Consider the following 25,703-nt stretch of genomic DNA (forward strand, 5'->3'; position numbering starts at 1 on the left):
TAACTGCTGGCGTAAAATGAACCAGCTTTGTGTGGTTTTTTATGTTCTGAGCATTTTCAAGGCTTTGGCACCACTAGCCTACTTTACCATCAGTCCATAAGTCTTTTCAGGATCCTTATCTTACTCTTAACTCTTTCAAGTGTCCTTTTGTCACTCTAGGTAGACACAAAAATGAATTATTTCTAATTTTCCAGCACCACTCTTCTGTTAGGCAAGGGAGAGGCTATAACATTCTGCAGTAGGGATCTGGCAGAAGAAACAAACTTCTTGCTTGGTCCTATGAGGTGTGCAGTTGTTAAAACCCTAAACAACTCTGGCTTGATTCTCAGAAGAGGGAATGTTTTTATTATATTAAGTAAGAATTTCAGATAACTTGGAGAGCAGCTCTTCAATTATCTTTGATGCTTTATTAACACCTGACCATTTCATATCCTGAAATTTACTTACGGAAGCACGTAGCATCTTGGGGGATTTTAGTGAGGATGAGATATCATTCTATAACAAAGTTTTTCTTTGCATATCAGCATTATATAAAGGGGGTAAATTAGTCAACCGAAAAATACTTTGTAATTTAAATCAAATGTTCATTCTCATTCATTCCCTCCTTATTTTTGCCCAGGCTTCTGAGGCAGGCGAGGTAGATTCAATTCCTATTTTACTGATAAGGAAATAGATAAAATGATAGATTAAAAGTTAGCTAATTATATAGTGGTGAAACTGGAGTGAGAATCCAGGCCTCTTGACTTCTAATCCAGTGTTCTTTCCACTAAACCACTTGACTATTTACTGTGTGCTGAGCATTGTATGAAGCACAGTGGGGCTTACAGTGAAATAATACTTACAATAGTACTTATATTTAAATGCCACTTTAAACTCCCCCCTCCCACAAACATTTATTTTCTCTGCTGAAATTAGTATATATTAGATTACTCTTGTTCATGCTGTCTTGTTTAGTAGCTGTCAAGTGAATTTCTATACACTTGAATTTTACATTATAATCGATGTAACACAATTGGTATCTAGAGGGAAAACCTTTCATCTGTTAACTCCTCCTTTATTCCTTCCATGTTCCCTAAGAAATAGAGCTAAAGCAAGAAAGCCTTTGTAATTTTAGGCTTTGACTAATAACTCTAAATGCAAAGGATGTTTTAGACCTTTTTAAAATTAAAATGGGGAAGCGGCTTCTTGGTTTGAGAAGTCATGTGGGTTTTAAAAGGATGAGAAACAGCAGTTTTAGTGATAATGGGAAAAGAGCGTTTCACGTGAGAGCCTCGGGGTAGAAGCTACCTAATTTACCTAACTGGCAAATATGGAAAACAATTTAAAGAATTTATCTCTATAATTTATCTTACCATTTCGAAAACATGCAAAGTCTTTTTTTCTGATTATAAAGTTAGTATATGCTCATTATAAAAAATATGGAAACTGCAGAAAGTTGATAAAGACTTGCCCATGACCTACCTAAGGGCATTTACTATAAATGAACATTTTCGTGTATTTCCTTTGAGGTAATTTTTTCCTCTCTGACTATAATGCTTGGGTGAGTCTTTCAGGTTTTTTGGCCTAGATTCTGGCCCACAGAGCCAACTTGGATACTGGGGAGAAAGGTTATAACACCTTTCTCCCTTTTACCAGTAGTTCGGTTCTTGTCTGACTGGAAGTACTTCTTCATTGAAGACAGCCTCACATCATGTGTCTATATTTTATGCTTATGAATCATCATATTTCTTCTCATTAGGGTTATGAGTTCTGTGAGATGACTAGGGAGGTGATTTTTTCCCTAGTACCACAGGAATACTTTTGACTGACAGCCCTGAAAAGAGAATAAAGCCAGTCTTTTTAATTTGCTTTTAATCCTGTTCATGTATTCTGTTGATGCATTTTGATCATCTTTTATTTTCATAGTGAATCATTTAAAAGAGAGATTATCATGGACTTTTCCAGAGTGAATGGCAAATCCTTTCCTTTGTAGTGGCTTCCTTTTTTAACTCTAATATTCTTTTATGGTCTCCTATAAATATTCAATGTGTTGAAATTTTTATTTTTTGAGTAGAAAAACTAAGTGAATCTTGTGGGACACACACACACACACACACACACCCCTTCAATATCATCTTTGCATGGTTTGGTGACCAAGGTCTGATATTCCTAAATGGTAAACTCTTTGAGGGCTGTGTTTTTTTGATAAGACTGTATCCCTCATTTTATGTATGAGATTAGCAAGATATTTTCTCCCCTTAATCCCAACCCTCTATGAACTTTCATAGAAAGTAAAAGTCTATCATTCCTGTTTGTGAGTACGTATATCATTGAAGCTCAATTCACGAATAGCATGGCAAGGATTCTACTGCAATGCACACAGAAAGTGGTGGCAAAGTTTGAAAAACTTAGGGCAATAATTATGGATAATTACACACGAGAGGCGATCTCAAATATGTCCTTAGGCCTTTGAGGTATAGATGGAAGATCTCCAATAGTTTCTATTATACCCCCATAAGGCTTAGTGTCAGCATGACTTACAAGTGCCATTTTCTTTGGCTAGCATTTCCTCCTCCTCTTGCTAGTGGTCCTTACTCGCATAGTTCCCATCACCGGGAAAGATATGTCGAAAGACAAATGTTTGAATTCACATACTAATTTAGTGAAGCTAGATGAAGACTCAAATGAATGTTTGTTTGATGTTAGTCTTTTAGGGTTGCCAAGCCATCTGCCTCATTCAGCAATGGTCTCATTATTTTTCAAGCTTATTCTGCATTTTGTTGATAGATTTATTTAATGGATTTTTCAGTTGCTGTTTGCCAGTCTTGCTCCCTCTTTCAAAAAACACCAACACAACAAGAAATGATCCACGATGATCTTGCTGCATTCTGATACTGCCCGTAGGAGTGGGGTGGAGTCATTTGGGAAGTTGAGATACCATTTTAGATGGAGACATCTTTCAAGGAAGAGAGCTGACAGTTTAGTCTGGGAAAGAAGCTTTCCAAAGGTAGTTCTGCTTAATGTGTGTGAGTTGTAAAAGCTGGCGAGTCCAATTCTACGGCTTAAGTTGCTAACATCTTATTTATACATTAGCTTTTTCAGCCACGGATCCTCTTCCAGCGTAGAGGTTAATATCTTACCCTTACAGGAGCACTTAACTCAGTGCTGGTGGCTAGAATCAGAACAATTATATTTGTCATCTACACAGGTCTTTAAAATATATTTTATTGACGTTTACTTATAGCCTATTTACTTCCAAAAAAGTATTAAGATAGATCACATGGAGTAAAACTGAAAGCTAGGATAATTACAAGGAAAAGATAAGATCCCCAAAGTTAGAGAGGTTAATTAAAAAACAGTAATTTAAAATTATGTAATTAGTGGCATAAATTTGGAGGTTAGGGATCTGTGACAAACATTTGATAAACTCATTTCCAAAAAGGATATTTTAATATAAATTGTTAAAGTAGATTTAATGACCCCGTTCAAACCTTATTTATAAGGTAGAAATGGGGTATCATAAAGTGGATGATGGCTTCCAGAAGGTGGGAGAGGTGTTCTTTCCTTCCTTCCGTCCTCCTGGAGGAGGCCAGATGGGAAGTTATTTCTTCCTTTCGGAAAGGAATTCTGAAATGATGGAGAGTTCCCTGCCCCCTCCACTGTCTTCACTCTGGACAGCTTAGACAGCCAAAGTGAAGTGAAAATGGAGAAACTCGTTTTCTAGTTATTTTCTTTGAGTGCAACATTATTTTGGTTTAACAATTTCCACCTCAAAATTTAGATATTTCTAGAGAATATTGAGTTTTTCCATCATCCGTATCTTATGGGGTGTTGGGGAGGAAGAAATGATTTTGGAATGAGGGACTCTGGGGGAAGGATAACCATTGATGGATGTCCTGCAGCTTGGAGCTTCTTAGAGCCATAGATCATTATGAGGGCAGGATGGGAAACAGAGGAAAAAGGATGGCTTTTTAAGAGGGTAGGATGAGGAACAGAGCTGGAAGGAAAGGCAATTCAGGAAGAAAGAAGGAAAGGCTTCCGAGTAGAGTCTACTTTGCACTTTTGCCTCAGGCCTGGGAAGTGGGTCAGAGCTGCAGTTACTCTTGTGTGATATTGAGAATCTGCTCAGTTCAGCCCTGAATACTGCCGAAGGGCCTCTGCCTTCACACCGCGAGGCAAATCAGCCAGGTAGCCAGTCACCTTATACGAAAGAGCTCAGAAAATCAGTGTGGCTCAAACCCAGCCGCTGGTTGTTTGACTGTACTTCCTGGGAATAGATTCTGACAGTCTTTAAATTGGAATAAGACCCTAAAGTGGAAGGGTATCAGGAATCCACATGCTGTTTAGCCCCTTCCCTTCAATTTGGGAGCCGCAAATGACCTGCTTAATGCATTGTTACACTTAGGCATCAGTCTAACAACTCAACGCCTGATAGATGAAGAGCATTAGGGTTTTGACAGAGACCGAATCACCTCAGTACCACTTCCGTCCTCTCAAGAAGCACCTTGGACACACGCACCATTGAGAGTTCAGTGGAGAAGCTGCAGGGCTTATGATTTGTTGGATGGCAACAAGGACATCTTGCTGAATATAGTTTGTGGGCTTATGAGCACCACAGAGGATACACTGCTTAAGGCCATGCTTGGGTTGCCCCCACTTATGGTTTCCTTTCTCATGTGGCAGAATTGTTTTTACTTCCATTGCAGCTAGAAACATACACAGAGATTTTAAAAAAGTTTTCTGAGTTTAAGGGAAGAATGAAGACCATCGCTTGGGGGATTGTGAAAAAAAAATCAAAGTAAAGAAGGTCTCATAACTTGTAAGTCCTAAGCAGTGCTCTATAGGACTGAAAATAGGCTGTGTTTATCTTCCAGTGGCATGGTTTTCTATGTAGTTTGTGTTTTAGTTCTGGAACTTTATATAAATATAAATAAAAAATATAGTCTTATAGCCCCTTGTAGAGTTATGGAGTCAGGACACACATACATTACATACAGGGTAAAAAATAAATTAAAAAAATCGAAGGATGATATCAGACTATTTCTGTTTCATGTCTATATTATATTCATATCTATACTCATAATTCTATATCCTGAGATGGTAGAGTGAGGAAGGAAGCCCTACCAGATGGCTGCACCCTTTTCTAGAGCAAATCTCTAGGATATTTAACTGAAAAAGTAAGGATTTAGTCATATACTTATTCCTCTCAAGCATCTTGCTCGAAGTTTTGATAGGCAACTGAGAATTTTTCTAAAGAGGTTCTGCTTGACTAAGGATATTGACCATCCACCACTGGGCAAAATTCAATTTAGCTGGATGAAAAACAGGTTTTAGTTCAATGACTGAAAGTAATTGCATTTTTGAGGAAATATGAATTATTCCATGTGAAAGTGTGGTTCCTAGGGAACATGGAGGAGGGCTTCAAAAGTTGACTGTCAGGTGGATTCATAGACTATATATGCATCAAGGATTTTAGAAGTCATCAAACTATATGACTTTAGTAAATAATGTGGTCCTTGTTATTCTTAGTTTGCTCTCTCCGTTCCACTCCTTCTAGGATCCATTCTCTGTCCCTCTCTGCCCTTACCTGAGTCCCGGAGGCTGACCACCAAGTCTGCATCACCTAAGCTTCCTTTCCAGCTGGCCTGTTTGGTTTAGCCAATGGGAGACACCAATAGGAAATTGGAGAGAGGAGGAGAGAAATGGTGTTTTCAAGTTTTGGGCTGTGATTTTGGCTTTGGGTCATTCTTTCATGACCACAGCTCTTGCCAGGAAAGTCTCTCCTTCACTCTCACACTCACTGGGTCCCTGTAACACCGTCACCTCTTCCTCCTGCATCTGCAGGACTGAGGGTGGAAACAGCTTCCCAGTATTGCTAATGTCTGGGTGTTTCAACACTCCTTATTGATTCCCTTCACCTTCCCAACTCTTTTGAAGTCTCTTGAGCTACCTGAGCTGACTTTTATCCTGTGGGACCTTGACAGCTATAAATGTGAAGTACTTGTTTAAGATCGCATTGTGAATTAGTGGCAGATTTGGTAAAAATCCACCTGGGACTCCTGATTTTTGTGTCTAGTGCTCTATCTATGTGACATCCTTACCTGTTTGTTCTAACTCTTTCAGAAAGCTTTTGGAGGAAAGGCTTTGAGACTTGAGCAGCCATGAATGCATTTTTTTATCCGGACTGGCCTTGGCTGGTGCTTCTGTCCATGGTCCTAGAGATTTGCAAGGAGGCATATGCTCTGGAGAGTCCTGTCTGCTCCAGCTGCAAATTGCACTGCAACTCTAGCCCAGATGTAATAGGAGAGAATGTGGCATAAGCAAGGATGGTGAAACAGTAGGAAAATGTATTGGGATGAGAGACAACTGGGTTTACCACTGGGGAAGAATTCCTTGAGTTCTTTTTCCTACCTAAATGTTTTTCAATTTTTAAAATTTAAGGTACAATTTACATAGAGTAAAATTTACTCTTGTGGTGTGAGTTTTGACTCAGCTCTGGGAGTTTTGACAAAGACACGCAGTCATATAAGCTTCATCACAATCAAGGTATGAAACAGTTCCATCACTCTAAAGAATTCCACCCAGCTGCCCATTTGTAGTTAGACCCTCTCCACACCCGCAGCCCCTGTCAACCACTGATCTATTTTCTGTCCTTATAGTTTGGCCTTATCCAGAATGTAACTATAAATGGAATTATACAATATGAGCTTTTGAATCTGGCTTCTTTCACTTAGCTAATACTTATGAGATTCATCCATGTTTTTGCACATCTTGGTAGTTTGTTCCATTTTATTACTGACCACTATTCCATTCTATTTATGTACCATAGTGTATTTAGCCATTCCGCATCTCCCAGTGGAGGGAAATTTTGATTGCTTCCAGTTTTTGGATATTCTGAATATGGCTGCTATAAACAGTCATGCACAGGTTTTTGTGTGAACATAAATTTTCATTTCATCTAGGAGTGGAATTGCTGGGTCATATGGTAAGTGTATACCTAACTTTATAAGAAACTGCCAAACTATTTCCCAAATTGTCTGTACTATTTTGCATCCTCACAATTCTGTAATTTTTGTTTATAAAAGAGCAGCAGACATTAGAACCATATAAATAAATATCTTCTTAAAATATATTTTAAACCTAAGTGATTTGACAAAACAAGCTCTATATTTTCTTTAATTCATGATGCTTGGCAAATGCTGAAATGAGTTTTCTGAACTTCTTAACCTTATTAGGTTCTGCTCTTTGAAAAGACAAATCCACATATCTAAGGGGACTTTCTGGGCCACAAGACATAAGGCAAGTGATGAGAAAGATGAAAAACAGCTGAGGAGCTTTTGAGAACAAATCTCTCTTTCCAGCTTCTAGCAAAGGTGACCCAATCATGAGGAAGACATGAAACTTTGGGTTCTCCTTCTTATTACTGTGGGAAATAGGAAAGACACAGAATATGGAAAATGATGATGGTGAGATGAGGAGCCTTCCCTCTTGTCATTTGTCTGTGATGAAGTTGTTAGGAGGTTTCCAGGTGCTTGGAATGCAGTTGGTGCCCAACTTGTCTGTTTCTCAGTTTGGAGTAGCCTATTGATTTTGCTGTTGTTGAGCGCCAAGGCCAGAGAAATGGATAATGCATGTTACAACAAAACACAACAATCTCCCCTTCCTGCGACCTGCCACTGCTGGCTGTGTAGGCGGCAGCTGCCTAGAAGATGTGAATAATTGATTTTTCAGCTGGCACCCCAGCGTCAGTTATTTTCATCAGTCAGCAGGCGAGGACATTCTGCAGCTTCTGACTGTCCCTGGCTCTGAGCATGTGACATCTTTGCTTAAGAAGGCCCGAGAAGCAGTGACTGTTAATTGCCTGCACTTAGGAAGCAAGTTTTCCTGGGCTCTCCTTCTCTCTCCTCAAACCCATTGGGAAGTATATATTACTGGGCTGGTTTTTATCCCCTGAACTGAATTGGCTGATGAGCTCTGGGGAGCTGTGATTTGTCATCTATCATTATTTTCAGCTCTCAGATGACTAATGATTAGAAAGCTGATCAGGTGGGGGCTGTAGTGTTAGAGGCCATGGGGCAATCACCCTGGGTAGTTCTGAGTATCAAGTAGCCCTTACTGTGTAACAGTAAGTGTTCTCCTCATGTTTCTAGCAAAATCAATTGTATAGGTGTCCACTGAGATGGGGAAGAGAAAAGTCTTGCTTGTAGGTTTTTCTAAAGGGAGTCATTTTAGGGCTTGGAAAGAGTTTCACTGCTCTAAACTAGAAATGAGGTGATTGGCTTTTTTATGACTGTAGAAGTGATAAATGAAATACATGAAGAGTTATACAAAAACTAAAGTATAACATTATAAAGATATAAAAAAACCTCCATGTCAGCAAATGGAATTATGTATCATTGTTTTAAAAACCTAAATAGTATTCCGTTTATGGAGGAATCATAGCATATTTAATCAATGTTTTATTCTTCTCGTATTTTAGTAAATATAAACAATGCTACAGTACATTTCTTTAACCTACATCTTCATGTGCCTGTCTGATTATCTCTTTGGAAAAGTTATTAGAAGTAAAATTGCTGGATCAAACCTCATCCATAGTTGAATGGTTGAATGGTGTATATATATCCTAATTATCTTCCAGGAATATTTTATCAATTTACCTTCCTACCAGCAAGGAGATAATATCCAAGGGTATTATCATGCTTTTGTCTTTGCTAAGCTGGCCAGGAGTCAAATGGTATCTCGTTAGAGTTCTTATGATTCCTAGTGAGGATGAACATTTTCATATTTTATAGGCCATTTACATTTCCCTTTTGTGAGTTATTTGTTCATAGCCCTTGTCCCTAGAAAATGGTGTATTTTTCTGTTTCTTTTTTATTTGCAAGAGTTCTTAATATATCAATGACATTAAGCTTATGCCGTATTTATTTTGCTCATATTTTCCAGGTTTTCTGTAGAGTGTAGTGATTTAGAATTTAGACGCTGGAGCCAATACTGCTTGGGTTCAAATACTAGCCCTGCTACTTACTACCTTGATATCTTATATTATTATCCTGTGCCTTAGTTTGCTCACCTGAAAATGGGGAAAATAATAGTATCTACCTCATAGGACTGTTGTAAGGATCAATGGATTAAAATAAGCAAAATACTTAGAATAGTACTTGGTGCTTAGTAAACACTATAAGAACTCTTATTTTTATTATTTGTTTAATGTATATATTTATTTGTCATACAGGGGTCTTAAATTTTTATATATTCAAAGCCATCAATCTTTTCATTTATGGTTTCTGCCTGTAGGTCATGCTTAAAAAGATCTTTACCTAAAGATTATTAGAAAAAGCTTCACCCATATTTCCATATTTCCTATTGGTACACTTTTAACATTCAAATCTTAAATCCATTTGATAGAAAAAACTAGCACTTCCTTTTGTGGCATTGTGTATTGGTGATGCTGTTTATAATTATCTTGGAAATGACTTATGGTGATAACTGTTCAGTATGATTCCTAATGCAGTTTCTTGTTCAGGAAGGTTATTAATGTATTTGACAATCACAATTAGGCAAGTACCACAGTCTCTCTGTAGAAAAATTTGAGTTTGGTGCAGCTAAAAGATTTAGGTGCGCAATTCTAGGGAATTTTCATTTCAGCAGTGTCATTTTTCATTAGTTGTAAATGGCAGAAAAGTAGATATCTGAGCCTGGATCAGAGTGTTGGGGTAGGTTGAAAAGCATAGCTACGATGTTTTGCAGTTCATCCCAACAAAACGTGGAGTCTGTTGCCGCACCCCTTGTGTCTGAGTTGACCATGTAACTTGCTTTGACCTTTAGATTGTGATAAGCAAGTTCTGAAGCCTTTGTTCTCTTTGAGCACTGCATTTGGATCACCATTCCATGAAGATGTCCTGGATGAAGGGCCATGTGGAGAGAGGGGCTCCGCTATGCTATCCGTCCCAGCTGAGCCCAGTCCCCAGCTGATCTTCCAGCCAAATACAGCCGCGTGCATGAGTCCAGGAGAGGTCACAGAAGAACTGCCTAGGCAACCTGCAGAATTGGGAAAAATAATAAATTGTTGTTTTAAGCCTCTGAGTTTTGAGGTGGTTAGTTTATGGTAATAAGTTGAGTGCACAATTCTAGAGGATTTTCATTGCAGCTGTGCACATTTGTCTTAGTTTGGACTGCTATAATAAGAACACCATAGACTGGGTCGCTTAAACGACAGGTATTTATTTTTCACAGTTCTGGAGGCTGGGAAGTCCAAGATCAAGGTGCCGGCAGATTCAGTGTCTGGTAAGAGCTTGCTTTTGGGTGTGTAGGTGGCCATCTTCTTGCTGTGTCATTACGTGGTAGGAGGGGTGAGGAAGCTCTCTGGGGTCTATATAAGGGCACTAATCCCATTCATGAGGGCTCTGCCCTCATGACATAATCACTTTCCAAAGGCCCCACCTCCTAATATCATCACATTGGGGATTAGGTTTCGACATACGAGTTTGGGGAGGATACAAACATTCAGTCCATGGTAAAGTTTTCATGGGGAGTGTGTGACAGAAAAGAAATCTAAGGCTTTAACAAAGTTCTCATTATCGCTAATTGCCAGTAAGAATATCTCTATCATCGGCTTTCAGAATTTTGTCTACCCTAGATTTTGGGGCCTGCGTTTTGGAGGAAGAGCACAAGGGTACTATTTTGGAACCGAGCCAATGTTTAGAGCACTCTTTGGACTAGCTGTGACTTTGTTACATCCATAAGCTGCTTGTTGTGATTTTCATATGTGAACTCTTACTAAGTGTCAGGCAGTGTTCTGATTCAAAATTCCTAAACCCATTGCCTCTGAGGTTGTGAAATTGCCTTGGGATTTGGGGTTAGAATCAGGAAGCCTTCACAATGCAAAGAAGCTATTTTTTGGAGTTGACATAAATTGTATAAAACATAGGAAACCAATTCACCTTTCTAAGTCTCAGTTTCCTCAACTGTGAAGAGAAGGGCATGAATCTTATGAAATGTAAATTCCTTTCCAATTCGAAACATCTATCATTCTCTTGGCCATTACATTTCTCCTGAGAATTTTATAAGTGAAAAATATTGCATAATGTTATTTGAACCTTGTAACTTTAAGAACGCCTTCATTATTCATTACTGCTTTTATGCATTGCTTTCAATTTCTAATTCCTATTATTTAGGCTGAATAAACTCAAATACAGCAGTCCTCGCTTATCTGCAGTTTCGCTTTCTGTGGTTTCAGTTACCCGTGGTCAGTGATGGTCTGAAAATATTATATGAAAAGTTCCAGAAACAAACAATTCATGAGTTTTAAATTGTGCGCTCTTCTGAGTAGCATGATGAAATCTTGAGCCATCCCACTCCTACCCATTCAGGATGAGAATCATCCCTTTGTTCAGTATATCCTCGCTGTGTATCCTACTGATACCTGCCCATTAGTCATTTAATATCTGTCTCAGTTATCAGATCAACTGTCATGGTATCACAGTGCTTGTGTTCAAGTAACTCTCATTTTAGTTAATAAAGGCCCTAAATCACAAAAGTAGTGATACTGGCAATTTGGGTATGCCAAAGAGAAGCAGTGAAGTGCCCCCTTTAAGTGAAATGGTGAAAGTTCTTGACTAAAGGAAAGGAAAAAAAATCGTATGCTGAGGTTGCTAAGATCTATGGTAACTTTTTTTTTTAAAGATTTTATTTTTTCCTTTTTCTCCCCCAGAGGCTGCCGGTACATAGTTGTATATTTTTTTGGTTGTGGGTCCTTCTAGTTGTGGCATGTGGGATGCTGCCTCAGCATGGCCTGATGAGCGGTGCCATGTCCGCGCCCAGGATCCGAACCAGCGAAACCCTGGGCCGCTGAAGTGGAGCGTGCAAACTTAACCACTTGGCCACGGGGCCGGCCCCTATGGTAACGTTTATTGCATTATGTTGTTATAATTGTTCTATTTTATTAATTGTTGTTAATCTCTTACTGCGCCTAATTTTTAAATTAAACTTTATCATGGGTACGTGTGTATAGGAAAAAACATAGTATATAGAAGGTTCGCATCCATGTTTTCAGGCATCCATTGGGGGTCCTGGAACATATCCCCTGCAGATAAGGGGGGGATACTGTAATGATATGGATTCACTGGTAAATTCATCACTTTTACCAATAAAACCTGTACATCATCTACTTAACCCTTCAAAATGAGTAAACTGGAGGATATCCTTTATTTAACAGGGTGCATAACAATCAGCCACAAAACTTTAGTGGCTTTAAACAGATGTGATTATTTCTCACAGTTCTGTGGATCATCTGGGTTGCTCTTCTGGTTTGGGCCAGCATTGCCAGGACTGTATGGTCTAGGGTGGCCTCATTCGCATTTGGTGGTTGGGTCGATGTCATCTGGGGTAACAGGGATAACTTGGGCACATGTCATCATCCAGCAGGCTAGGCTAGGCTAGGCTTGGTCACGTGTGGTGTTTTCAGGGTTCCCAAGAGCAGCAAGAAAGAGCAAGCTTCAGTGTGCAAGTACTTTTCAAGCCTCAACTTCCATCACATTTGCTAACGTCTCATTGACCAAAGCAAGTCACATGGCCAAGCTCAGCTTTCAAGGAGTGGAGGAATAGATTCCACCTCTTGATGGAGGGAGCTGCAAAGTTATATTGCAAAAAGGCATTGATACAGAAATGGAAAGAAGTTGTGGCCACTTTTGCAATCTCCCACAGTATCTGAGATTATGTATTTGGCTCTTGACCACTGCTACGTCATTTCTCACTGAGCAGCAAATATATCTTAATTTCCTGAACAGAATTCCCTTGGAAAAGCCATTTCCTTCCTTTTTATAAGACTGAGAATAACCTCTATTTTACTTCAAACATATAATGTTAATTTTAGAAAATTTACAAAATGAAGACAAGCATGAAGAAGAGAGTAAAGTTAATGTCTAATTCTACCACTCACAAGTAAAAGTTACCTTTTACTTATATAAGATCTAATGTTATAAAGATTAAGAAATATTCTCTTATTATATATCCTAGTATTGTGGTTACATAAAATGCTACATATATGTAATAAAATGTACTCACAAACCCTTATGGGTCCATTATTTTAAAATACTTTTGGCCATTTTTCTCTAGAACTTGGCCATAGTGAGTCTTTTAATATATTAATCAGCGTACAGGTTAAACAAAAAGACTCCAAATAGTGGCTTGAATAAGACATGTAAGACAGATGCTTAAGGTGCTTATTTCTGTCTGGGGTGAAAGTCCAAAGGGTAGTTTAGGTTGGGCAGACATTTCTGCTCTACCAGGCCACTCAGTGATGCAGGCTACTGGGTCAACTTTGACCTGTTCAATATGTGGCTTTTAGAGTTTGGTCCAAGTTGGCAGCTGTAGTTGTGGCTACTTTTCAGACATTGAGAAGGGAGAAAGAAGTTGTTCCTGGAAACATCTTTATCTCTCAGATGATCTGAAAGTTGCACTTGACTTTCTCTCACATCCCATCAGCCTAAACTTAGTCAAACAGCTACACCTAGCTGTAAGGGTGGTGGTGTACCAAATAAAACTTGGGGAATCTATTACCAAAAGAAAGAAAAAGAAAATGGATATTGGGGGACAATTAGCAATTTCTTTTATCTTAACCTAATTGTACATATCTAGATAACATTTTCGCAAGCATCTAGCCCTACTGTGGTGATTATCTTTTGCTTTGTTCTGCCCTGTGTCCATTCCTCTCTGTTGGAGTAATGGCACTTCAATTTTTCTTTGGAAAACTCTCAGACCATGAAGTTTGGGTTGAGCCAGTATGCCTCTCCTCACTATACTTCCTTTCACTAGAGGATTTGGGTATATGAACTTGTCCTGATCAGTGGAACTCAAACCTGGGTGTTCTTATTGGAAATATTGAGAAGGTAAAGAAGCTCTCTTTTTCTTCTGCTGGGACAATTGAGCTGTTGGAATGAAAGACAGGAAAGAACCTACTGAGAAAAATAGAGCTGAAGAATGGAGAGACAGAGTGATGGAATCCTGAAGACATTGTTTGAGCCCCTGGTCCAAGCCATTCCTGAAGCTGGAATATCCCTGGACCTCTTAATTACATAATTAAAAAATCCCTTTTCTTTTTGCCATGTTGTATTAGATTTCTGTCAATAGAAACTGGAAAGACTTCTGATTAATCCACTCACCATAATCCTTCCTAAACTCCATTTCCTTTAGATCTCATTGCTTTTTCATCTAGGAGTGTTTGAATTCAAATTCTGTCATCTAAGGTCAAGACTCTTTCTTTCTTTCTTTTTTTTTTGAGGAAGACCAGCCCTGAGCTAACATCTGCAGCCAATCCTCCTCTTTTTGCTGAGGAAGCCTGGCCCTGAGCTAACATCCATGCCCATCTTCCTCTACTTTATATGTGGGACGCCTACCACAGCATGACTCGCCAATTGGTGCCATGTCCGCACCCGGGATCCGGCGAACCCCGGGCAGCCCAAAGTGGAATGTGCGCACTTAACCACTGCGCCACTGGGCCGGCCCCAAGGCTCTTTCACAGTGTGGCCTCACTGACAAATTTATTTTTGAGTCTTTCCCAATCTTCATGTCTTTGGTGGAATGATATCACAGGTTCTGGTATTTGGCCTTAGGGGCCACAAACCATTACTGAATTTCTCTCTTCCTCCCAATTTTTCCATTCTCTTTAACCTTTCTTCCGCAATACACAGTGTAGAAAGGAGGATAGGAATTGGGGAGGGGAGAGAGGAGAGTCATGGTGGTAGAGGAAGAAGACCTTAAATAAAATTTTAAAAATTATTTTGAGCCATTAACTTACCTTTGTTCCAACTCTTCAATTGCAGTCATTGAGTGGTAGAATTGGTCCAAAGAGTCATGGTAAATTGAAAATTGTCAGTAAAAATGATGTTACTGGTATTGTGAGTAGCATCAATAGGATGTTTAGAGGGAGGCCAGTGGCATCCAGCAGAGTCCAAGCTATTTGAGTGTCATTAAATTCATTATATGGCTTTTTGTGTTGCTTTCACTTTTATTCCATTTCCTAACAATTTGGAGGTTGAGGCCAGCTGTTTCCCTATGCCTAGATTTCTTTTTGTGATGTACCTACCAGCACTGTGGTATGCAGAAATGCTGCTGATTCATTCTAAGATACCAGAACAAATCACTGCAGTATCTACTATACCTTCCATTATGGTAACTGATTTTGAGGCTCTGATGTAAGATTTTTAATAGAAATATAGAACATTATAACTAATTAAGGGAATCTCAGATTAAGTTATTCTCTTCCCTTCTCCTAAAGTTTAAGGAATTTAATCTCTGATAAATGCTCATACAAAATTAATGTTCCTTGAGATAGGAAGGCCAATTAGATATATGGTATTGATTTCAGTCTTCTGATAGAAAATCTCATAAATTAAAAATTGCTATTGTTTCATTAAAATGGGGGGCATAGTGGTGAAGCTCACAAGTTGTAAAATTACTCTCTTCGTGTATGTACTACATATCCATTATGAACTGTGCCCATTTCTGATCACATGACCTGCTATTGGCTGCTTCTGACAATACCCTTGAGTTGAGTGGTGGGTAAGAAGGGTGGGGAGAAGGGGTGGCATAGATAATAAACATCTCCTTTAGACTGGCTAACACCCTTGGACTCTATTATTTGACATGCACTAGTAGAGCTCCCTGTGGTAATATTTTGAATAGACTTGAAACTCCATCTTCATGAATTATTTTGACCAGTGTGGGTGAATTTCAGCACTATATGAGCATATTATAGTCTTATTTTAAAAAGACGTTCTTACCCATCCCCATAACAGATCTTTTAGCTGACTTTTTGTTATTTTCCCTTGTTATTGTGTCTCAGCAGGAACCATATTGGAGAAAATCAGCAGATGAACAGAGTGCTGCCGGTGTGCTGGGGCTTTTGTTTGTGCCGGTGTGCCAGTGTAAACATGAGCAGCATTTCAGTCACCCCCCCAGTGCTCATTATTTGAAGCCATTTCCACAGCATGGTATCCCACAATATTAAGGAAAAGTTGAGTCCACTATTACTTGAATGAAACTGAGAATAAAAGAACCCATTCTTAGTGGAGAGAAAATTTGTCCATGCTCAAACTGAAGGAAATCACCACAAATAGGCCATATATATATATTTTATTGTTACACCCAAGCAGACTGATTCTTTGGACTATTATACGTACTCAGTCTTTGATTTTTTTCTGCATTTATCTTGGTTATCTTTTGTGGATTTTCTTTTAATATATTTTTATTTCTATGAGGGTTTTTTTTAGGGTTAAAAAATCTCATTAGCATTCTCCAAGCCCTTAAATGTAACATGGGCATCCCTTTTTCATTTTATTTGCAAATCTTACTTCTAGTGGCCCTAAAGAAATACAATAGGATGAAAATGAATAATGTGATTGAAAAAACAACTCTCTTCTCCCATTTGGAGATGATATTCTTTTTTTTAAATGCCCTTTTTTTGTCGTTGTTGTTGGAAAATGAGTTTTGTAGGTCAACCCACATGTAGCCATTTTATTGTTTCCACTCAGCCAATCAGAATCACAGCAGGTGGGAAATCCTTTGAGTTATCCAATCAAAACCTTCAGTGTTTGATACCATTATAACCCTTTGTAAAGAGAAGACGGATGTGGATTAAATCTGCTTGTGGTTGGGTGTGAGTGCTAAGAGCAAGGTGAAATCTGTGTTTGAAAGCTGTTAGCACTAAGCATAGTCCCAATAGAAGTTAACTACATCCTTTTCAGGAAAATAATAGCTATTATCTTTGCAATGATGATGTTCTCTCTCAGAGATTGACATTATTACTAGATGTGCAGCTCAGCAAACTTTTATTGTGAATATACTATGCTCTAGCACTCTAACGAGCTGTATAAATATTTGTAAAATTTCCTGTTCTCCTAACAGTCTTGTATATTATTGTCCACATTTTATAGAGGAAAAATATTGAGGCTTGAAGAGATTAACTAACTTAGCATCATGAGCTGGTAAGTGACAAAACCAGAATTTGGACCCATGTCTACCAAATATTAAAATTCATGTTTTTTTCCAGCATCAAATTGCCTCTCTAACCATACAAAATATGCATTCTTCTCGAAGAGAGGCTCTTCATTTTGACAGTGGCTCAAATATCCATTTTAGTGGAAAACATTCTGTGGGAATTGAAAGAAGGTAAGAGAAACATAAGCTCCTCTGCCATTGGTATTCTGAAGAGTTTCTCTGTTGATTTCAGTCCCATTTTAGAATATTGCATTTAATTACCTGTCAAACATATATCTTAACTTTCTGGAGGCAGGAGGGTCAGCCCAATTAGTGTTGTTATTTTTCCGTTTAGTTTTCCGAATATACCTAATGCATTTTAAATCTGTTCTCAACAATAACAATTTCAAGTAGAAAGCTTCTTAAGAGTAAATCTTTTGACCCTGAGAATCTTGAAGGAAATTAATTTAATTTTATAACCAAATTGGAGAATCACTAAGAACATCCGACGCTGAAGTATTCCAGTCCTCTTTATTTATCTTTCAAGGTAAACAAACATAATTTCCAAATCCCTTAGACCATGTTCTCTGCTTCCTTAGTAGAGTCTGGGGATATCTTTTTTTCCCCTAGAAATTGAACAAGTCCAAGAGCTTTGTAATTTTCTTTTCAAAGTTGAAACTGTTATTCTATAGGCTGTTTCCTTCTGCCTCTGTTCTTGCATCTTTATGTCATACTCTCAAAAAAGGAGAGCCTCTTGCTTATGCTCTTGAAGGTCTTTGGAGAAGGAGAGAGAATCTCAGTTTAGTTGGCTAGGAGATAATGTTGATGAGGCCAAAGTGATACAATTATGTTAGGAACCAGTTAAGATTTTTGGCTCAGTTAGCAGAAATTATTTCCAACTGGAACATTCTGACTTCTAATGAACAGAACCTTTATCATGGTATCTGGATTCTACCAATGAGAAGGATCTCATTAGATATTAGGCATCTGTACTAGGGATACTATGCTTTTTACAAGCTTGTCGATAACTTATTTGATGACTTCATTATTTCAGACATTTTTTTTTAAAGATTGGCACCTGAGCTAACAACTGTTGCCAGTCTTCTTTTTTTTCCTTTATTCTTTTCCCCAAAGCGCCACCCCCCCCCCCGTACATAGTTGTATGTTCTAGTTGTGAATGCCGTTGGTTGTGCTATGTGAGACGCCGCCTCAGCATGGCTTGATGAGCGGTGCCATGTCTGCGCCCAGGATCTGAACCGGTGAAACCCTGGGCTGCCGAAGCGGAGCGTGCAAACTTAACCACTCAGCCACAAGACTGGCCCCTCACACATTTTTTTTAATGAGAGTTTTTACTTCATCTCTAGAAAATGATGTACCTCTTATCTGCTGAATACGTTGAACACTCTTCAAACACTCTCAAACCAAATGTAGGTTACTTCAGTGAATTTTTTGAATAAGCCCTGGGAATTGGTCCAGACATGTAATCCCATTTACCATCCTATTAATTATTGCCCTGGAATCTAATGTATTTTCTGAAATATGAATTCAATTTCCTAAGGATTAGACATAATGTTGGAGTTTTTAATGCAAAAGTTTTGCTGACAGTTCAACTCCTTGTCTGTAGCTGGGATAAGCCCAGTTTCACTCCTGAAATTCATAATGTCAACATGATGTCATATTTTACTTTATAGGTTTCGAAGGTGTGTTTAAGGTTACTGTCTCATCTGACTCTCAAAACAACCTTGTGAGGTCGGTGAAGGAGATACTTTTATATCCTTTTTATGCACATGGAAACTGAGAAATAAGTGAGTAGATCCTCATTTAGTGCTTAAACAATCTTCTGACAGTTCATCCAGTGTTTCTCCACTTGTCAGTATAGTTTGATAAATCCTTCTTGTAAGTTATATTTATAGTGATTGTGTTAGAGGATAACTGTTAACAGATTTAAGACAAAATATAATAAACTTATTTCATTGGTATCTTCATCTGATCTCAGGTTCACAGAGGAGTGAGGAATTATTACTTGAACACTGAAATGATCAATGTTTTCAAGAATGTTGTAGGTATTAATTTCCAGGTTCAAAGTCCTTGTTAGGTTCTGGTAAACATTGATCTCTCAGGTATTTGCCGTATAAATTCTTTATTGCTCAGTAAACTACCAGTGTGATAGCAGCAAGCAGGGTAACAAGGGTTTGGGATTTTGTGCGTGAAATGGACTTCATGAAACCAGTTTAATGTGATGTCTTAAAATTTGTTTGAATAGTCAAACTTGGTCCAGAATAGCCACTCACAAGTCATGATGAGTCATTAGTAAAAATATTCAATATATGGAAACCTCCTAACATAAACTGATTTGTTCTGACCAAAAAGAAATATATGGCCACAGGCATTAATTATTTTAATAAGTAATTTGCAGTACCTATGTATATTACACTGAGGAAGATATAAAGAAGCATGACTTTGTAACAACAAGAAGCTTATGATCCAGTCATATATACCTAATGCAAATCATAAAAAATAATGCAGTAGCCCTCAATTGATGTTTATCCATTACTGACAAATGGCTGAATGGCTTGGGGAAAATCGCTCCAGCCAGTGGCAGGGAGCCTTGGGGATTCTCTTTACATTTTTAAAAATTGTGGTAAAATGTACATAACATAAAATTTACCGTTTTAAACTTAAGTGTGCAAATCAGTGGCATTAAGTACATTTATAGTGTTGTACAACCGTCCCCACTATCCACTTCTATAACTTTTTATCCTCCCAAACAGAAACTCTGAACCCATTACCCAATTCCTCCTCCCTCCAGCCCCTGGTAACCTCTATTCTACTTTCTGTCTCTATGAATTTGCCTATTCTAGGTACTTCATATAAGTGGAACCATACAATAGTTGTCCTTGTGTATCTGGCTGATTTCACTTAGCATAATGTCTTCAAGGTTCATCCATGTTGTCAGAATTTCATTCCTTTTTAAGGCTGAATAAAATTCCATTGTGTATATATATACATACTAGATTTTGTTTATCCATTCATCCGTTGATGAGAAATGTATGTTTAGGTACATCCCTTCTCTTCTGCCCCACTTTCTTGACTGGTGGCTGCCTGAGACCATTCCATCACTGTTTCTTCCTCTTCTTTTTTTTTGGTGAGGAAGATTGGCCGTGAGCTAACGTCTGTTGCCAATTCTCCTCTTTTTTGCTTGAGGAAAATTGTCGCTGAGCTAACATCTGTGCCAGTCTTCCTCTATTTTCTATATGGGGTGCCACCACAGCATGGCCTGATGAGGTTTGTGTAGGTCTTCACCTGGGATCTGAATCTGTGAACCCTGGGCTGCTGAAGTGGAGTGCGCAAACTTAACCACTATGCCACTGGGCTGGCCCTCATCTCTGTTTCTAATTATAGCGTCAATCCTGGGCAAGAATGAAAGGGAAGGAGATTGGTCTGGATTTAATAAATAAAAATACAGTATGTTGAATTATATTTGAATTGCAGATAAACAACAAATACTTTTTTAGTATAAGAATATTGCATGCAATATTTAAGATGTACTTGTATTTAAATAGTAGTTGTTTATCTGAAATTTAAATTTAACTGAATGTCCTATATTTTATATGGTAACCCTAGGAGGGAGGTCAAGTTCTTCAAACATTCCCCTCAGATAGCTGGCACTGGTACCCTTCCCTATGCTCTGCCCTATTGATTGACCAATGTTGGGAGAGTTCCCCATTCTCCACCTCTAGCCTCCAAGGCTGAGTCATGCTCAGGAGTTTGAGCTTGAGGAAAGATAGGCATGGTGGGAACAGAGATCTCAATTCCCCGGTGCCACAGGAGGGATGTTACTGGCACCTCAGATTTTTACTCAGCGTACTTTCCAGTAGAAATTTGAAGTTTAAGGCATTGTCTACCCATTATCCAGTTCCAAAGCCACTTCTACATTTTTAGATATTTGTTACAGCAGCACCCCACTTCTCAGTACCAAAATCGTTATGAGTTTGCTAGGGCTGCCATAACAAACACCACAGACTGGGTGGATTAAACAACAGAAATTTGTTTTCTCACAGTCCTAGTGGCTAGAAGTCTGAGGTCAAGATGTCAATAGGATTAGTTTCTTCTGAGGCCTTTCTCCTTGGCTTGTAGATGGCGATCTTGTCCCTGTGTCTTCACATGCTCTTTCTTCTGTGAATATTTCTTAAATCTCCTCTTCTTATAAGGACACGAGTCATATTGGTTTAGGGCCCACCCTAATGATCTTGTTTCAACTTAATTACCTCTTTAAAGGTCCTGTCTCCAAATACAGCCACATTCAGAGGTACTGGGGTACTAGGGGTTAGGACTTCAACATATGAATTTTGGGGGGACACAATTCAGCCCATAACAGTTACCTCCAGATAACATTTTATTTATAACATGTATTTTGAGACATTTATTTTTAATTGTGAAATAAAACACTTTGTTGTTTTAAAAAAGAAATCAAGGTATCAGAAAATAGGTGGGTAAAGTTATTTTTTATATGGAATAAGTGTACAAATGTGATGAAACCACATTTTTATATCTATTTCTAGAACCAAGATTGATCAGACATATCAATAAGCTATTGCCACAGTGATTTTTGTTGTTAGTGCCATTGAGTCGGCTCCAGCTCCTAGCCACCCTGTGCACAGCAGAGGGGGACCCTGCCCTGTCTTTTTGTGCTGTCCTCTTACCTTCCGGCACTCTCAGACAATTTATAGGGTTTTCACACAATTATGCTGCACAACAAATTACCTCAAAACTCAGTGGCTTAAAACAACAATTTACTATTGTTCACACATCTGTATATTAGCTGAGGGGCTGTTACTCAAGGCTTGGCTTGGCTGGGCTTGACTCAGACTGCAAGTTAGTTCAGGTTTCTAGATGTCTCTCCTCTTTCTTACACCAGTGGGTTAACTGGGGCATGTTCTTATGTATATGGCAGAAGTACCAGAAAGGTGAGCGCAAATACACAATATCTTTTAATATCTAAAAGTCTTAACAGATGCAGTCATTTCTATCCACATTCCATTGGCTAAACCAAGCCTTATGGCCAAGGCCAACATTAATGACATGAGGAAATTCACTGTGCCTCTAGTGGGACGAACTGTTAAGTAACTTGGCCAAGGTGTATAGATACAGGGAGGAGTGAAGTTTAGGACCAATAATGCAATATGCCACTAACTGAAGTAATGGAGTTCATAGAGACTATCTACAGGCTCTTAGCTTTAAGATCTTTTCTAAGTGGAAGAACTGAGACCAAGACCAATACAGAAGATGTAGGCTTAATTTGTCCCGGTGGTTAATGTTGTTGAAGAGTCTGTGGTCCCAAGTCACAAATGTACACGAACCTGGACCTGCTCTGTCCTAATACAGGCTCACCCAAGGAGAGCTCTCCTTCTAGACACTTCTTTCCCATCTGCACTTGGCTGTGTCTCCTCTTCATAACTTGTAGCCCCTTTTATTTTCCACTGCTGTGAGACTCTCACACGTATTAATAGCTGGTATACTGGCTGAAATGAATGGTACATTTTGGGAGTTGAAGGTGGGTAGACGGTTTGGGGTCAGCTTGCAGAAAAGGCAAAAGAGCTGGAAATTCACTGTGCTAAGGGAGCCCCTGAAGTCTGGTTTCTTATGGGAACTTAAGACAGTTTTTGGTAATTAAGTAAAAAGAAAGTGTTAAAATTGTCTTTTGTAAGCTAATTAAAGATGAAACAGAATAAAGCCAAAGGAATCTTTCACAACATTAAAAAAGTTCATAAGTATTGTTTATTTAATTTTGCATTTAAATTTCTGTATATTCCCACGGTTCAAAATTCAGAACAATATAAAAAGGTATACATTCAGGATCCCTGTTCCCACCCCATCCTTGTCCTCCCTGATCCCCACCGTTGCCCCTATGAATGACCACTTATTTTGGTTTCTTATTTGTTCTGCCAGTATTTATGCTGCTGCAAATAGATTTTCTTTTCTCTTTCTTACACAGAAGGTAGTGTGCTATTTGCACGTGCTGCGTCTTCCTTTTTTCATTAATAGTATACCCTGGGAATCTTTCTGAATAAGTACACAGAGAGCTTCCTGACTACATAGTCATTTATTGTGTGAATCTGCTACAGTTTATTGAATCAGCATCCTTTTATTGGACACTTGGATTGTTTCCAGACTTTTGGTATTACAAACAGCGTTACAAGAAAATAACCTTGTACACATGTTCTTTCTTCTGTGTGCAGGTATACCTATAAATGAATTCTTGTAAGTGGGATTGCTCAGCTAGAGGGCAAATTTATTTGTAATTTTGATAGATATTGCTAAATCATTTTTCCTAGGAGTTTTACCATTTTTGTGCTCTAACCAGCCATGTGTAAATTACCTTCATACAGCCTTGCCAACAGACCGTGTCTGTTGTCAAATTTTTGCATCTTATGAGTGAGATTGAACTTATTATCACGTTTAAGGGTCATGTGTTTTCAGCTGTAACTAGACATGTCTTTTGCCCATTTTCCTATTGGGATATTAATCTTTTCCATTTGGAGTTCCATAAGTCTTTTTTTTTAAACATAAAATGGAGATTAGCACTTAGTGGCATGAATCAAATAAATTCCCTAACATTATTTGTCTTTTGACTTTGTTTATGCACTTTTTTCCATGAAAAAATTAGTTAATTTTTATTTCATCGACTTTTTTCTTTTAGGCTTTAGGACTTTAAGTTGTAGTTGGAAAGGCTTTTATCAAGCCAAGGTTATAAAACCATTCTGTTACATGTTCTTCTAGCACTTTAATGGTTTAAAGCTTATTAAACACTTGATACACTTGGAGTTTATCGGGCTATACAGTGTGAAATATAGATCCTACAGTTTTTTGATAGCTACCAAGATATCTTGTAGTGCCAATTCCTCTTCATTCTTCTTTTTTAGAGTTTTCCTGGTTATTCTTGCTTCATTTTTCCATGTAGACTTTAGAATCAGCTTGTCTACTTCAAAAAATATCTATTGGGGGCTGGCCTGGTGGCATAGTGGTTAAGTTTGTGAGCTCCTCTTCAGCGGCGCAGGTTCACAGTTTCAGATCCCAGGCGTGGACTTGGTACCGCTCATCAAGCCATGCTGTGGCAGCATCCCACATAAAACAGAGGACGATTGGCACAGCTGTTAGCTCAGTGACAATCTTCCTCAAGCAAAAAGAGGAGGATTGGCAACAGATGTTAGCTCAGGGCCAATCTTCCTCACACACACACAAAATCTATCTGTCTGTCTGTCTATCTATCTATCTGTCTATTGACACACCACCCATATGCCCGCACCCACCGCAGTGTGTTGAGATGCTGCACTCACCACCACTGGCCTTGGGCCCCACCTGGGCTGCTGCCTCCTGTTTACCGCCGCCACCCAGGCCCTGCCGGCTCCCAGTGAGCAGCCTGAGGTCTTCTACAACAAGATCTTCATAAACAATGAGTGGCATGATGCTGTCATCAAGAAAACATTCCCCAGTGTCAATCATCCACTGGGGAAGTCATCTGTCAGGTAGCTGAAGGGGACGAAGAAGACATGGACAGGGCAGTGAAGGCTGCTTGAGCCACCTTCCAGCTGGGCTCGTCCTCACGCCACATGAATATGTCCAACAGGGGCCGGCTGCTGAACTGCCTGGCTGATCTGATTCAGGACTGGACCTACCTGGCAGCCTTGGACCCTGGATAATGGCAAGCCCTACATCAACTCCTACTTGGTGGATTGGATACCTATGGTCCTCAAATGTCTCTGTTATTGTGCCGGCTGGTCCAATAAGTACCGTGGGAAAACCACTCCCGTCCATGGAGACTTCAGCTGTACCAACCATGAACCTTTGGGAGTGTGTGGGCAGATTATTCCATGGAACTTGCCTCTCTTGATGCAAACATGGAAACTGGGCCCAGCCTTGGCAACTGGAAACGTGGTTATAATGAAGATGGCTGAGCAGACTCCACTCTGCCCTCCATATGGCCAACTTGATTAAGGAGGTTGGCCACCTAATCCAGGTTGCTGCGGGGAGAGGTAATCTCAAGAGAGTGACCCTGGAACTGGGGAGAAAGAACCCCAACATTATCATGTCAGATGCTGATGTGGACTGGGCCTGGAGCCCACTTTGCCCTGTTCTTCAACCAGGGCCAGTGCTACTGTGTGGGCTCGCAGACCTTTGTGCAGGAGGGTGTTTATGCCATGTGCATGGAGCTGGGCATCACCCCTGCCAGTTCTCATGTAGTTGGGAACTCCTTTGACAGCTAGACCAAGCAAGGGCCACAGATGGATGAAACTCAGTTTAAGAAGGTCCTTGACTGTACTGAATCTTGGAAAGAGGAGGGGACAAAGCTGCTGTGTGGTGGAGGGGCGGCTGCTGACCGTGGCTACTTCATCCAGCCCACTGTGTTAGGAGATGTGCAAGATGACATGACCATCACAAAGGAGATTTTTGGGCTAGTGATGCAGATCCTGAAGTTCAAGACCATAAAAGAAGTTGTTGAGAGAGCCAACAATTCCAAGCACAGGCTGGCTGCAGCTGTCTTCACAAAAGACTTGGACAAGGCCAATTCTCTGTCCCAAGCCCTCCAGGCTGGCACTTTGTGGGTCAACTGCTATGATGTATCTGGGGCCCGGCCACCGTTTGGTGGCTACAAGATGTCTGGGAATGGTGGGGACCCGGGAGAGTATGGTCTGCAGGCATACACTGAAATGAAAACCGTTACAGTCAAAGTTCCTCAGAAGAACTCATAA

The 25,703-nt window shown here is 39.3% G+C and overlaps 1 pseudogene; it reads left to right on the forward strand.

Moving 5' to 3' along the window:
* Positions 1–2,851: 2,851 nt before the first annotated feature.
* On the forward strand, positions 2,852–25,703 carry LOC106835921 (aldehyde dehydrogenase, mitochondrial-like; annotated as a pseudogene).

Source organism: Equus asinus, chromosome X, assembly GCF_041296235.1.
Source record: "Equus asinus isolate D_3611 breed Donkey chromosome X, EquAss-T2T_v2, whole genome shotgun sequence".
NCBI classification, from domain to species: domain Eukaryota; kingdom Metazoa; phylum Chordata; class Mammalia; order Perissodactyla; family Equidae; genus Equus; species Equus asinus.